The sequence below is a fragment of the Neovison vison genome, chromosome 13 (assembly GCF_020171115.1).
Source record: "Neovison vison isolate M4711 chromosome 13, ASM_NN_V1, whole genome shotgun sequence".
In the NCBI taxonomy this organism is placed as follows: Eukaryota; Metazoa; Chordata; class Mammalia; order Carnivora; family Mustelidae; genus Neogale; species Neogale vison.
Genome location: NC_058103.1, coordinates 124,943,137 through 124,954,376, shown reverse-complemented (window position 1 = coordinate 124,954,376; position 11,240 = coordinate 124,943,137). Strand labels below are relative to the sequence as shown.

Below are 11,240 nucleotides of genomic sequence, written 5' to 3'. Positions count from 1 at the left end.
CACAGCGGTGGAGCCAGTGCCCCTGCCGTGACTGGGGCCTCGCGGACTGTGCCCATGGCGCCTGCCATCTCCCGCCAGGCCCAGAGTCTCCCACTCACCTGTCTTGGGCAACGCTGCGCCTACCACCTGGCGCCCAAGGCACGCTGCAAGACACAAGGAGACAAGGGTTCGTGAGGCATGGCTCCCGAGGAGCTGTCCTCGGAGGGGGATTCGGTCTCTAGGCCGGTGGCCTGCCTCAACACCTCGAGGGGCCCCCGACGTGCACGGGCGGTCCAGGGCAGGAGCAGGGATCCCCGAGGGATCCTTGGCCTCAAGCTCCCAACTGCAGCGCCCCTCCAGGGTCCCGAGGCTCCGGGGGATGCTGAGATCCCGCCACAGACGCCTGCATTGGGCCTCAGCGTAATCCTATTGAGCATGATTTTTAGGTCATCATCGCTCTTCGAGACCATATGAGTTCTCATCATTGACCCAAGCAAGTTGGTGGCGATGCGTGCGGTCCCGTCGCACCCAGACCCCGCTTACCGGGGCCGCGTGCCGGACTGCGCCATGCGCCGGGGTCCTGAGACATTGGACCTGTGGGCAGGGCTGGGCCAGGCAAGACGAGCTGGTGCGGGCGATCTCCTCGATGGTGGATGGGCTTCTGAGGAGAGACGGAGAGACCAGCTGTCCAAACGCCCCGGTCTGGGGCCCCGGCCAGACGGCCGAGGGCTACCTTTCCCAAAGACCTGGCCGGTGGCGGCCGGGCATATGGCCGACCCACGCACGGCTGATGTGCGCACAGACGGAGCAGGGCCCAGGGTGCCAGCTGCCCTTACCTGGGCATCCCCAAACAAGGGAGATCGAGGCCCCTGGGCGAGCCCAGCCGTCGGCAGAACGGCACGTGAGCATGGCACGGAGCACAGGGTTTCGACGGGTCCCCGCTGTCTCCCGTGGACGTGAGCTGAGGGGGGCGGTCAGGGACTGTGGGCCGGGACGCCGCCCACCCACACCTGGTCCTACCTGGGAGCCAAGGATCGGAGCCCCTACCCTGGAAGCCCAAGGTGGCTCGGGCCCAGGGCTGCCCCAGGGCCGAGCACTGAATGCCAGGTCACTGTCCACCACGACGGCCAGGCACACCGCCCACTGGCCGCCCCGGGCGAGGGTCCGGACTCTCGCCGTGCAGCGCCGCTTCGTCAGGACCCATCCCAGGTGCTTGAGAGTCTCAGGGGAGAGGCTCCGACGCAATGGCTGATAGGGCCTGGAACTCGCAGATCCTACCCCTAGGCCCAGTGGTACCTGGCTGTCTGGCGAGCACAAGGAATCCTCCTGCGCTCTTCGGAAGCAGCCTGGCGGGGTCTCCAGCGCCTTGGGCGTCTGCGCTGGGGCACCGGAGCTCAGGCCTCGTCAGCCCGCCGAAACATGCCAAGTCCCGTGCCTCGAGCAGCACCCAGTGGCTGAAGGACACAGAAGCTTCTGAGACCAAGGGTCTCACGTGCCCTACGTTCCTGGGCCCACGGGACACGCCCGGATGGGTCAGGAGGCCTCAGGGGCACCTGGGCCTATGGCGGCCACTCCGCAATTTCCAGGACTTGCCAGCCACACGGCCCCACGTTCGCGTTCCCTGCACCTGGGATGGTTCAAGGGCACCCGCTCACGGGGAGGTCAACGACGTCTGGACAACGAGGACAGCCACCCCAAGCCCAGGGCCTGCTGCAGAGTCACTGCTGGGCTACCCGCTTCCCAAGGCGTCTCGGGCCTCCCTCCAAGCCCAGAGGCTTCCGCTCACCTATGTTGCTTGTCGACGCACCGAGAACCTTGCCAGCCAGGCCCGCCGAAGGACACGAGGGGACCAGGAGGGCCAAGCCATGGCTCCCGGGGAGCTGTCCTGGGAAGAGGATTGGGACGGTGGGCAAGCATGAGTGCCGGAACAGCCCCGTGGGCACCCGCAGGTGCGCCTACGTTCCGGGCCCAACGCAGAGACGCTCGAGAGTTCCTTCTCCTCTAGCGCCCAGCTGCAGCGAGCCCTCAATGCCCCGAGGGTCTGCGGGATGCTGATCCCCGCACGGTCCTCTGCACTGGGCCTCAGCGTAATCCTATTGAGCATGATTTTTAGGTCATCATCGCTCTTCGAGACCATATGAGTTCTCATCATTGACCCAAGCGAGCCGGGGGCGACGCGTGAGGTCCCTGCCCACCCACAACGCGCTTACCGAGGGAGCGATCGGGGCAGGCCCATGCCCCGGCGATCTGAGACACGGGCCCTTTGGGCGGGGCTGGGAGAAGCAAGACTTGGTGGTCAAGGCGAGATCCTCCCTTGGGAAGGGGCTTCTAAGGACAGAGGGAGAGGCCGTCTATCAGAGGGGCCTGCTCCGTGGCACGTGCCCCATGCGGCCACGATGGGTCACGCCCGAAGCCCTGGCCGCTGCTGGCCAGGCGTGTGGATGAAGGACCCAAGGCTCGGCGCCGCAAGCAAGGAACAGGGCCCTGGGAGGCCGCTGTCCATCCCTGGGCCTCCAGAAAGAGTGGATATCAGGGCCCCTGTGGGAGCCACCCCTCGCTGAGAAAGGCCCCAGGACGTGGCCGGGATCGCTGGGTTATCGATGCCTAACACCTCGATGCCTACCGGGGCCCCAAGACAACGGGGGCGGCCCCAGAACGTACGGCCAGGAAGACGCCGAACCCAGATTGGCCCGGCTGTCGTCCATGCATCCCGGCGCTGGCACTCGCAGCCAACGTTCGCCCCCATGCCCAGATGGTAAACGTCTGGAGTGGGAGTCGCGGGTCACCGTCTCCCAAAGGCCCAAGGCAGGAGACCTCTGCCCTGCCCTGCAACGGGGTCCTGAGTCTCCCCGCGTGGCGGCCCCTCCTCTTGGGCCTGGGAGGACAGGCTCTCGCCCAGTGCCCGCTGGGGCCTGGGGCTCGCCCATTCTTGCCCAAGGCCAGCCAAACCATGCTCAATCGTCAGCCCAAGGAAACAGGGAGGGCTGTACTTCAGCAGCCTCCCAGGCTCCCCACGTCCTTGGGAGTCTGGTTCATAGGGTAGGAGCTCTGCCCTCTCCAGCCCCAAGCAACATGCGCTGGGGTTGCCTCGAGCAATCACCACTGGCTCAGGGGGACAGAAGCCCCTGACGCCAAGGGTCCTCCGACCCGTCTCCTCGCGGGCCCACAGGACACAAAGGGAGGTCCAAGGAGGCCTCAGGGGCACGCCGATCGATGGCGGCATCCCCCCGGGAACCAGTCGTGCCAGTCACGCGGCCCAACGTTCACATTCCCTGACCTGGGATGGCTCAAGGGAGCCTGTTCACGGGCAAGCCAACGCGGTGTGGACAACGGGGGCCCCTACCCCTAGCACAGCGGTGGAGCCAGTGCCCCTGCCGTGACTGGGGCCTCGCGGACTGTGCCCATGGCGCCTGCCATCTCCCGCCAGGCCCAGAGTCTCCCACTCACCTGTCTTGGGCAACGCTGCGCCTACCACCTGGCGCCCAAGGCACGCTGCAAGACACAAGGAGACAAGGGTTCGTGAGGCATGGCTCCCGAGGAGCTGTCCTCGGAGGGGGATTCGGTCTCTAGGCCGGTGGCCTGCCTCAACACCTCGAGGGGCCCCCGACGTGCACAGGCGGTCCAGGGCAGGAGCAGGGATCCCCGAGGGATCCTTGGCCTCAAGCTCCCAACTGCAGCGCCCCTCCAGGGTCCCGAGGCTCCGCGGGATGCTGAGATCCCGCCACAGACGCCTGCATTGGGCCTCAGCGTAATCCTATTGAGCATGATTTTTAGGTCATCATCGCTCTTCGAGACCATATGAGTTCTCATCATTGACCCAAGCAAGTTGGTGGCGATGCGTGCGGTCCCGTCGCACCCAGACCCCGCTTACCGGGGCCGCGTGCCGGACTGCGCCATGCGCCGGGGTCCTGAGACATTGGACCTGTGGGCAGGGCTGGGCCAGGCAAGACGAGCTGGTGCGGGCGATCTCCTCGATGGTGGATGGGCTTCTGAGGAGAGACGGAGAGACCAGCTGTCCAAACGCCCCGGTCTGGGGCCCCGGCCAGACGGCCGAGGGCTACCTTTCCCAAAGACCTGGCCGGTGGCGGCCGGGCATATGGCCGACCCACGCACGGCTGATGTGCGCACAGACGGAGCAGGGCCCAGGGTGCCAGCTGCCCTTACCTGGGCATCCCCAAACAAGGGAGATCGAGGCCCCTGGGCGAGCCCAGCCGTCGGCAGAACGGCACGTGAGCATGGCACGGAGCACAGGGTTTCGACGGGTCCCCGCTGTCTCCCGTGGACGTGAGCTGAGGGGGGCGGTCAGGGACTGTGGGCCGGGACGCCGCCCACCCACACCTGGTCCTACCTGGGAGCCAAGGATCGGAGCCCCTACCCTGGAAGCCCAAGGTGGCTCGGGCCCAGGGCTGCCCCAGGGCCGAGCACTGAATGCCAGGTCACTGTCCACCACGACGGCCAGGCACACCGCCCACTGGCCGCCCCGGGCGAGGGTCCGGACTCTCGCCGTGCAGCGCCGCTTCGTCAGGACCCATCCCAGGTGCTTGAGAGTCTCAGGGGAGAGGCTCCGACGCAATGGCTGATAGGGCCTGGAACTCGCAGATCCTACCCCTAGGCCCAGTGGTACCTGGCTGTCTGGCGAGCACAAGGAATCCTCCTGCGCTCTTCGGAAGCAGCCTGGCGGGGTCTCCAGCGCCTTGGGCGTCTGCGCTGGGGCAGCGGAGCTCAGGCCTCGTCAGCCCGCCGAAACATGCCAAGTCCCGTGCCTCGAGCAGCACCCAGTGGCTGAAGGACACAGAAGCTTCTGAGACCACGGGTCTCACGTGCCCTACGTTCCTGGGCCCACGGGACACGCCCGGATGGGTCAGGAGGCCTCAGGGGCACCTGGGCCTATGGCGGCCACTCCGCGCTTTCCAGGACTTGCCAGCCACACGGCCCCACGTTCGCGTTCCCTGCACCTGGGATGGCTCAAGGGCACCCGCTCACGGGGAGGTCAATGACGTCTGGACAACGAGGACAGCCACCCCAAGCCCAGGGCCTGCTGCAGAGTCACTGCTGGGCTACCCACTTCCCAAGGCGTCTCGGGCCTCCCTCCAAGCCCAGAGGCTTCCGCTCACCTATGTTGCTTGTCGACGCACCGAGAACCTTGCCAGCCAGGCCCGCCGAAGGACACGAGGGGACGAGGAGGGCCAAGCCATGGCTCCCGGGGAGCTGTCCTGGGAAGAGGATTGGGACGGTGGGCAAGCATGAGTGCCGGAACAGCCCCGTGGGCACCCGCAGGTGCGCCTACGTTCCGGGCCCAACGCAGAGACGCTCGAGAGTTCCTTCTCCTCTAGCGCCCAGCTGCAGCGAGCCCTCAATGCCCCGAGGGTCTGCGGGATGCTGATCCCCGCACGGTCCTCTGCACTGGGCCTCAGCGTAATCCTATTGAGCATGATTTTTAGGTCATCATCGCTCTTCGAGACCATATGAGTTCTCATCATTGACCCAAGCGAGCCGGGGGCGACGCGTGAGGTCCCTGCCCACCCACAACGCGCTTACCGAGGGAGCGATCGGGGCAGGCCCATGCCCCGGCGATCTGAGACACGGGCCCTTTGGGCGGGGCTGGGAGAAGCAAGACTTGGTGGTCAAGGCGAGATCCTCCCTTGGGAAGGGGCTTCTAAGGACAGAGGGAGAGGCCGTCTATCAGAGGGGCCTGCTCCGTGGCACGTGCCCCATGCGGCCACGATGGGTCACGCCCGAAGCCCTGGCCGCTGCTGGCCAGGCGTGTGGATGAAGGACCCAAGGCTCGGCGCCGCAAGCAAGGAACAGGGCCCTGGGAGGCCGCTGTCCATCCCTGGGCCTCCAGAAAGAGTGGATATCAGGGCCCCTGTGGGAGCCACCCCTCGCTGAGAAAGGCCCCAGGACGTGGCCGGGATCGCTGGGTTATCGATGCCTAACACCTCGATGCCTACCGGGGCCCCAAGACAACGGGGGCGGCCCCAGAACGTACGGCCAGGAAGACGCCGAACCCAGATTGGCCCGGCTGTCGTCCATGCATCCCGGCGCTGGCACTCGCAGCCAACGTTCGCCCCCATGCCCAGATGTTAAACGTCTGGAGTGGGAGTCGCGGGTCACCGTCTCCCAAAGGCCCAAGGCAGGAGACCTCTGCCCTGCCCTGCAACGGGGTCCTGAGTCTCCCCGCGTGGCGGCCCCTCCTCTTGGGCCTGGGAGGACAGGCTCTCGCCCAGTGCCCGCTGGGGCCTGGGGCTCGCCCATTCTTGCCCAAGGCCAGCCAAACCATGCTCAATCGTCAGCCCAAGGAAACAGGGAGGGCTGTACTTCAGCAGCCTCCCAGGCTCCCCACGTCCTTGGGAGTCTGGTTCATAGGGTAGGAGCTCTGCCCTCTCCAGCCCCAAGCAACATGCGCTGGGGTTGCCTCGAGCAATCACCACTGGCTCAGGGGGACAGAAGCCCCTGACGCCAAGGGTCCTCCGACCCGTCTCCTCGCGGGCCCACAGGACACAAAGGGAGGTCCAAGGAGGCCTCAGGGGCACGCCGATCGATGGCGGCATCCCCCCGGGATCCAGTCGTGCCAGTCACGCGGCCCAACGTTCACATTCCCTGACCTGGGATGGCTTAAGGGAGCCTGTTCACGGGCAAGCCAACGCGGTGTGGACAACGGGGGCCCCTACCCCTAGCACAGCGGTGGAGCCAGTGCCCCTGCCGTGACTGGGGCCTCGCGGACTGTGCCCATGGCGCCTGCCATCTCCCGCCAGGCCCAGAGTCTCCCACTCACCTGTCTTGGGCAACGCTGCGCCTACCACCTGGCGCCCAAGGCACGCTGCAAGACACAAGGAGACAAGGGTTCGTGAGGCATGGCTCCCGAGGAGCTGTCCTCGGAGGGGGATTCGGTCTCTAGGCCGGTGGCCTGCCTCAACACCTCGAGGGGCCCCCGACGTGCACGGGCGGTCCAGGGCAGGAGCAGGGATCCCCGAGGGATCCTTGGCCTCAAGCTCCCAACTGCAGCGCCCCTCCAGGGTCCCGAGGCTCCGCGGGATGCTGAGATCCCGCCACAGACGCCTGCATTGGGCCTCAGCGTAATCCTATTGAGCATGATTTTTAGGTCATCATCGCTCTTCGAGACCATATGAGTTCTCATCATTGACCCAAGCAAGTTGGTGGCGATGCGTGCGGTCCCGTCGCACCCAGACCCCGCTTACCGGGGCCGCGTGCCGGACTGCGCCATGCGCCGGGGTCCTGAGACATTGGACCTGTGGGCAGGGCTGGGCCAGGCAAGACGAGCTGGTGCGGGCGATCTCCTCGATGGTGGATGGGCTTCTGAGGAGAGACGGAGAGACCAGCTGTCCAAACGCCCCGGTCTGGGGCCCCGGCCAGACGGCCGAGGGCTACCTTTCCCAAAGACCTGGCCGGTGGCGGCCGGGCATATGGCCGACCCACGCACGGCTGATGTGCGCACAGACGGAGCAGGGCCCAGGGTGCCAGCTGCCCTTACCTGGGCATCCCCAAACAAGGGAGATCGAGGCCCCTGGGCGAGCCCAGCCGTCGGCAGAACGGCACGTGAGCATGGCACGGAGCACAGGGTTTCGACGGGTCCCCGCTGTCTCCCGTGGACGTGAGCTGAGGGGGGCGGTCAGGGACTGTGGGCCGGGACGCCGCCCACCCACACCTGGTCCTACCTGGGAGCCAAGGATCGGAGCCCCTACCCTGGAAGCCCAAGGTGGCTCGGGCCCAGGGCTGCCCCAGGGCCGAGCACTGAATGCCAGGTCACTGTCCACCACGACGGCCAGGCACACCGCCCACTGGCCGCCCCGGGCGAGGGTCCGGACTCTCGCCGTGCAGCGCCGCTTCGTCAGGACCCATCCCAGGTGCTTGAGAGTCTCAGGGGAGAGGCTCCGACGCAATGGCTGATAGGGCCTGGAACTCGCAGATCCTACCCCTAGGCCCAGTGGTACCTGGCTGTCTGGCGAGCACAAGGAATCCTCCTGCGCTCTTCGGAAGCAGCCTGGCGGGGTCTCCAGCGCCTTGGGCGTCTGCGCTGGGGCAGCGGAGCTCAGGCCTCGTCAGCCCGCCGAAACATGCCAAGTCCCGTGCCTCGAGCAGCACCCAGTGGCTGAAGGACACAGAAGCTTCTGAGACCACGGGTCTCACGTGCCCTACGTTCCTGGGCCCACGGGACACGCCCGGATGGGTCAGGAGGCCTCAGGGGCACCTGGGCCTATGGCGGCCACTCCGCGCTTTCCAGGACTTGCCAGCCACACGGCCCCACGTTCGCGTTCCCTGCACCTGGGATGGCTCAAGGGCACCCGCTCACGGGGAGGTCAACGACGTCTGGACAACGAGGACAGCCACCCCAAGCCCAGGGCCTGCTGCAGAGTCACTGCTGGGCTACCCGCTTCCCAAGGCGTCTCGGGCCTCCCTCCAAGCCCAGAGGCTTCCGCTCACCTATGTTGCTTGTCGACGCACCGAGAACCTTGCCAGCCAGGCCCGCCGAAGGACACGAGGGGACCAGGAGGGCCAAGCCATGGCTCCCGGGGAGCTGTCCTGGGAAGAGGATTGGGACGGTGGGCAAGCATGAGTGCCGGAACAGCCCCGTGGGCACCCGCAGGTGCGCCTACGTTCCGGGCCCAACGCAGAGACGCTCGAGAGTTCCTTCTCCTCTAGCGCCCAGCTGCAGCGAGCCCTCAATGCCCCGAGGGTCTGCGGGATGCTGATCCCCGCACGGTCCTCTGCACTGGGCCTCAGCGTAATCCTATTGAGCATGATTTTTAGGTCATCATCGCTCTTCGAGACCATATGAGTTCTCATCATTGACCCAAGCGAGCCGGGGGCGACGCGTGAGGTCCCTGCCCACCCACAACGCGCTTACCGAGGGAGCGATCGGGGCAGGCCCATGCCCCGGCGATCTGAGACACGGGCCCTTTGGGCGGGGCTGGGAGAAGCAAGACTTGGTGGTCAAGGCGAGATCCTCCCTTGGGAAGGGGCTTCTAAGGACAGAGGGAGAGGCCGTCTATCAGAGGGGCCTGCTCCGTGGCACGTGCCCCATGCGGCCACGATGGGTCACGCCCGAAGCCCTGGCCGCTGCTGGCCAGGCGTGTGGATGAAGGACCCAAGGCTCGGCGCCGCAAGCAAGGAACAGGGCCCTGGGAGGCCGCTGTCCATCCCTGGGCCTCCAGAAAGAGTGGATATCAGGGCCCCTGTGGGAGCCACCCCTTGCTGAGAAAGGCCCCAGGACGTGGCCGGGAACGCTGGGTTATCGATGCCTAACACCTCGATGCCTACCGGGGCCCCAAGACAACGGGGGCGGCCCCAGAACGTACGGCCAGGAAGACGCCGACCCCAGATTGGCCCGGCTGTCGACCAGGCCTCCGGGCACTGGCACTCGCAGCCAACGTTCGCCCCCATGCCCAGATGGTAAAGGTCTGGAGTGGGAGTCGTGGGTGAAGGTCTCCCAACAGCGCAAGGCAGGAGACCACTGCCCTGCCCTGCAACGGGGTCCTGAGTCTCCCCGCGTGGCGGCCCCTCCTCTTGGGCCTGGGAGGACAGGCTCTCGCCCAGTGCCCGCTGGGGCCTGGGGCTCGCCCATTCTTGCCCAAGGCCAGCCAAACCATGCTCAATCGTCAGCCCAAGGAAACAGGGAGGGCTGTAGTTCAGCAGCCTCCCAGGCTCCCCACGTCCTTGGGAGTCTGGTTCATAGGGTAGGAGCTCTGCCCTCTCCAGCCCCAAGCAACATGCGCTGGGGTTGCCTCGAGCAATCACCACTGGCTCAGGGGGACAGAAGCCCCTGACGCCAAGGGTCCTCCGACCCGTCTCCTCGCGGGCCCACAGGACACAAAGGGAGGTCCAAGGAGGCCTCAGGGGCACGCCGATCGATGGCGGCATCCCCCCGGGATCCAGTCGTGCCAGTCACGCGGCCCAACGTTCATATTCCCTGACCTGGGATGGCTCAAGGGAGCCTGTTCACGGGCAAGCCAACGCGGTGTGGACAACGGGGGCCCCCTCCCCTAGCACAGCGGTGGAGCCAGTGCCCCTGCCGTGACTGGGGCCTCGCGGACTGTGCCCATGGCGCCTGCCATCTCCCGCCAGGCCCAGAGTCTCCCACTCACCTGTCTTGGGCAACGCTGCGCCTACCACCTGGCGCCCAAGGCACGCTGCAAGACACAAGGAGACAAGGGTTCGTGAGGCATGGCTCCCGAGGAGCTGTCCTCGGAGGGGGATTCGGTCTCTAGGCCGGTGGCCTGCCTCAACACCTCGAGGGGCCCCCGACGTGCACGGGCGGTCCAGGGCAGGAGCAGGGATCCCCGAGGGATCCTTGGCCTCAAGCTCCCAACTGCAGCGCCCCTCCAGGGTCCCGAGGCTCCGGGGGATGCTGAGATCCCGCCACAGACGCCTGCATTGGGCCTCAGCGTAATCCTATTGAGCATGATTTTTAGGTCATCATCGCTCTTCGAGACCATATGAGTTCTCATCATTGACCCAAGCAAGTTGGTGGCGATGCGTGCGGTCCCGTCGCACCCAGACCCCGCTTACCGGGGCCGCGTGCCGGACTGCGCCATGCGCCGGGGTCCTGAGACATTGGACCTGTGGGCAGGGCTGGGCCAGGCAAGACGAGCTGGTGCGGGCGATCTCCTCGATGGTGGATGGGCTTCTGAGGAGAGACGGAGAGACCAGCTGTCCAAACGCCCCGGTCTGGGGCCCCGGCCAGACGGCCGAGGGCTACCTTTCCCAAAGACCTGGCCGGTGGCGGCCGGGCATATGGCCGACCCACGCACGGCTGATGTGCGCACAGACGGAGCAGGGCCCAGGGTGCCAGCTGCCCTTACCTGGGCATCCCCAAACAAGGGAGATCGAGGCCCCTGGGCGAGCCCAGCCGTCGGCAGAACGGCACGTGAGCATGGCACGGAGCACAGGGTTTCGACGGGTCCCCGCTGTCTCCCGTGGACGTGAGCTGAGGGGGGCGGTCAGGGACTGTGGGCCGGGACGCCGCCCACCCACACCTGGTCCTACCTGGGAGCCAAGGATCGGAGCCCCTACCCTGGAAGCCCAAGGTGGCTCGGGCCCAGGGCTGCCCCAGGGCCGAGCACTGAATGCCAGGTCACTGTCCACCACGACGGCCAGGCACACCGCCCACTGGCCGCCCCGGGCGAGGGTCCGGACTCTCGCCGTGCAGCGCCGCTTCGTCAGGACCCATCCCAGGTGCTTGAGAGTCTCAGGGGAGAGGCTCCGACGCAATGGCTGATAGGGCCTGGAACTCGCAGATCCTA

The 11,240-nt window shown here is 66.7% G+C and overlaps 7 non-coding genes across 7 annotated transcripts; all 7 read right to left on the bottom strand.

Annotated features, from left to right (window-relative positions):
- Nucleotides 1-389: 389 nt before the first annotated feature.
- Nucleotides 390-470, bottom strand: LOC122894969. The gene has a single exon (XR_006381957.1). It is a non-coding gene; the product is annotated as a small nucleolar RNA SNORD115 (small nucleolar RNA).
- A 1,586-nt stretch (nucleotides 471-2,056) lies between these two features.
- LOC122894968 lies at nucleotides 2,057-2,137 on the bottom strand. The gene has a single exon (XR_006381956.1). It is a non-coding gene; the product is annotated as a small nucleolar RNA SNORD115 (small nucleolar RNA).
- Nucleotides 2,138-3,717: 1,580 nt separating this feature from the next.
- Nucleotides 3,718-3,798, bottom strand: LOC122894967. The gene has a single exon (XR_006381955.1). It is a non-coding gene; the product is annotated as a small nucleolar RNA SNORD115 (small nucleolar RNA).
- A 1,586-nt stretch (nucleotides 3,799-5,384) lies between these two features.
- LOC122894966 lies at nucleotides 5,385-5,465 on the bottom strand. Its single transcript, XR_006381954.1, has one exon. It is a non-coding gene; the product is annotated as a small nucleolar RNA SNORD115 (small nucleolar RNA).
- Nucleotides 5,466-7,045: 1,580 nt separating this feature from the next.
- Nucleotides 7,046-7,126, bottom strand: LOC122894965. Its single transcript, XR_006381953.1, has one exon. It is a non-coding gene; the product is annotated as a small nucleolar RNA SNORD115 (small nucleolar RNA).
- Nucleotides 7,127-8,712: 1,586 nt separating this feature from the next.
- LOC122894964 lies at nucleotides 8,713-8,793 on the bottom strand. Its single transcript, XR_006381952.1, has one exon. It is a non-coding gene; the product is annotated as a small nucleolar RNA SNORD115 (small nucleolar RNA).
- Nucleotides 8,794-10,373: 1,580 nt separating this feature from the next.
- On the bottom strand, nucleotides 10,374-10,454 carry LOC122894963. The gene has a single exon (XR_006381951.1). It is a non-coding gene; the product is annotated as a small nucleolar RNA SNORD115 (small nucleolar RNA).
- Nucleotides 10,455-11,240: the final 786 nt, after the last annotated feature.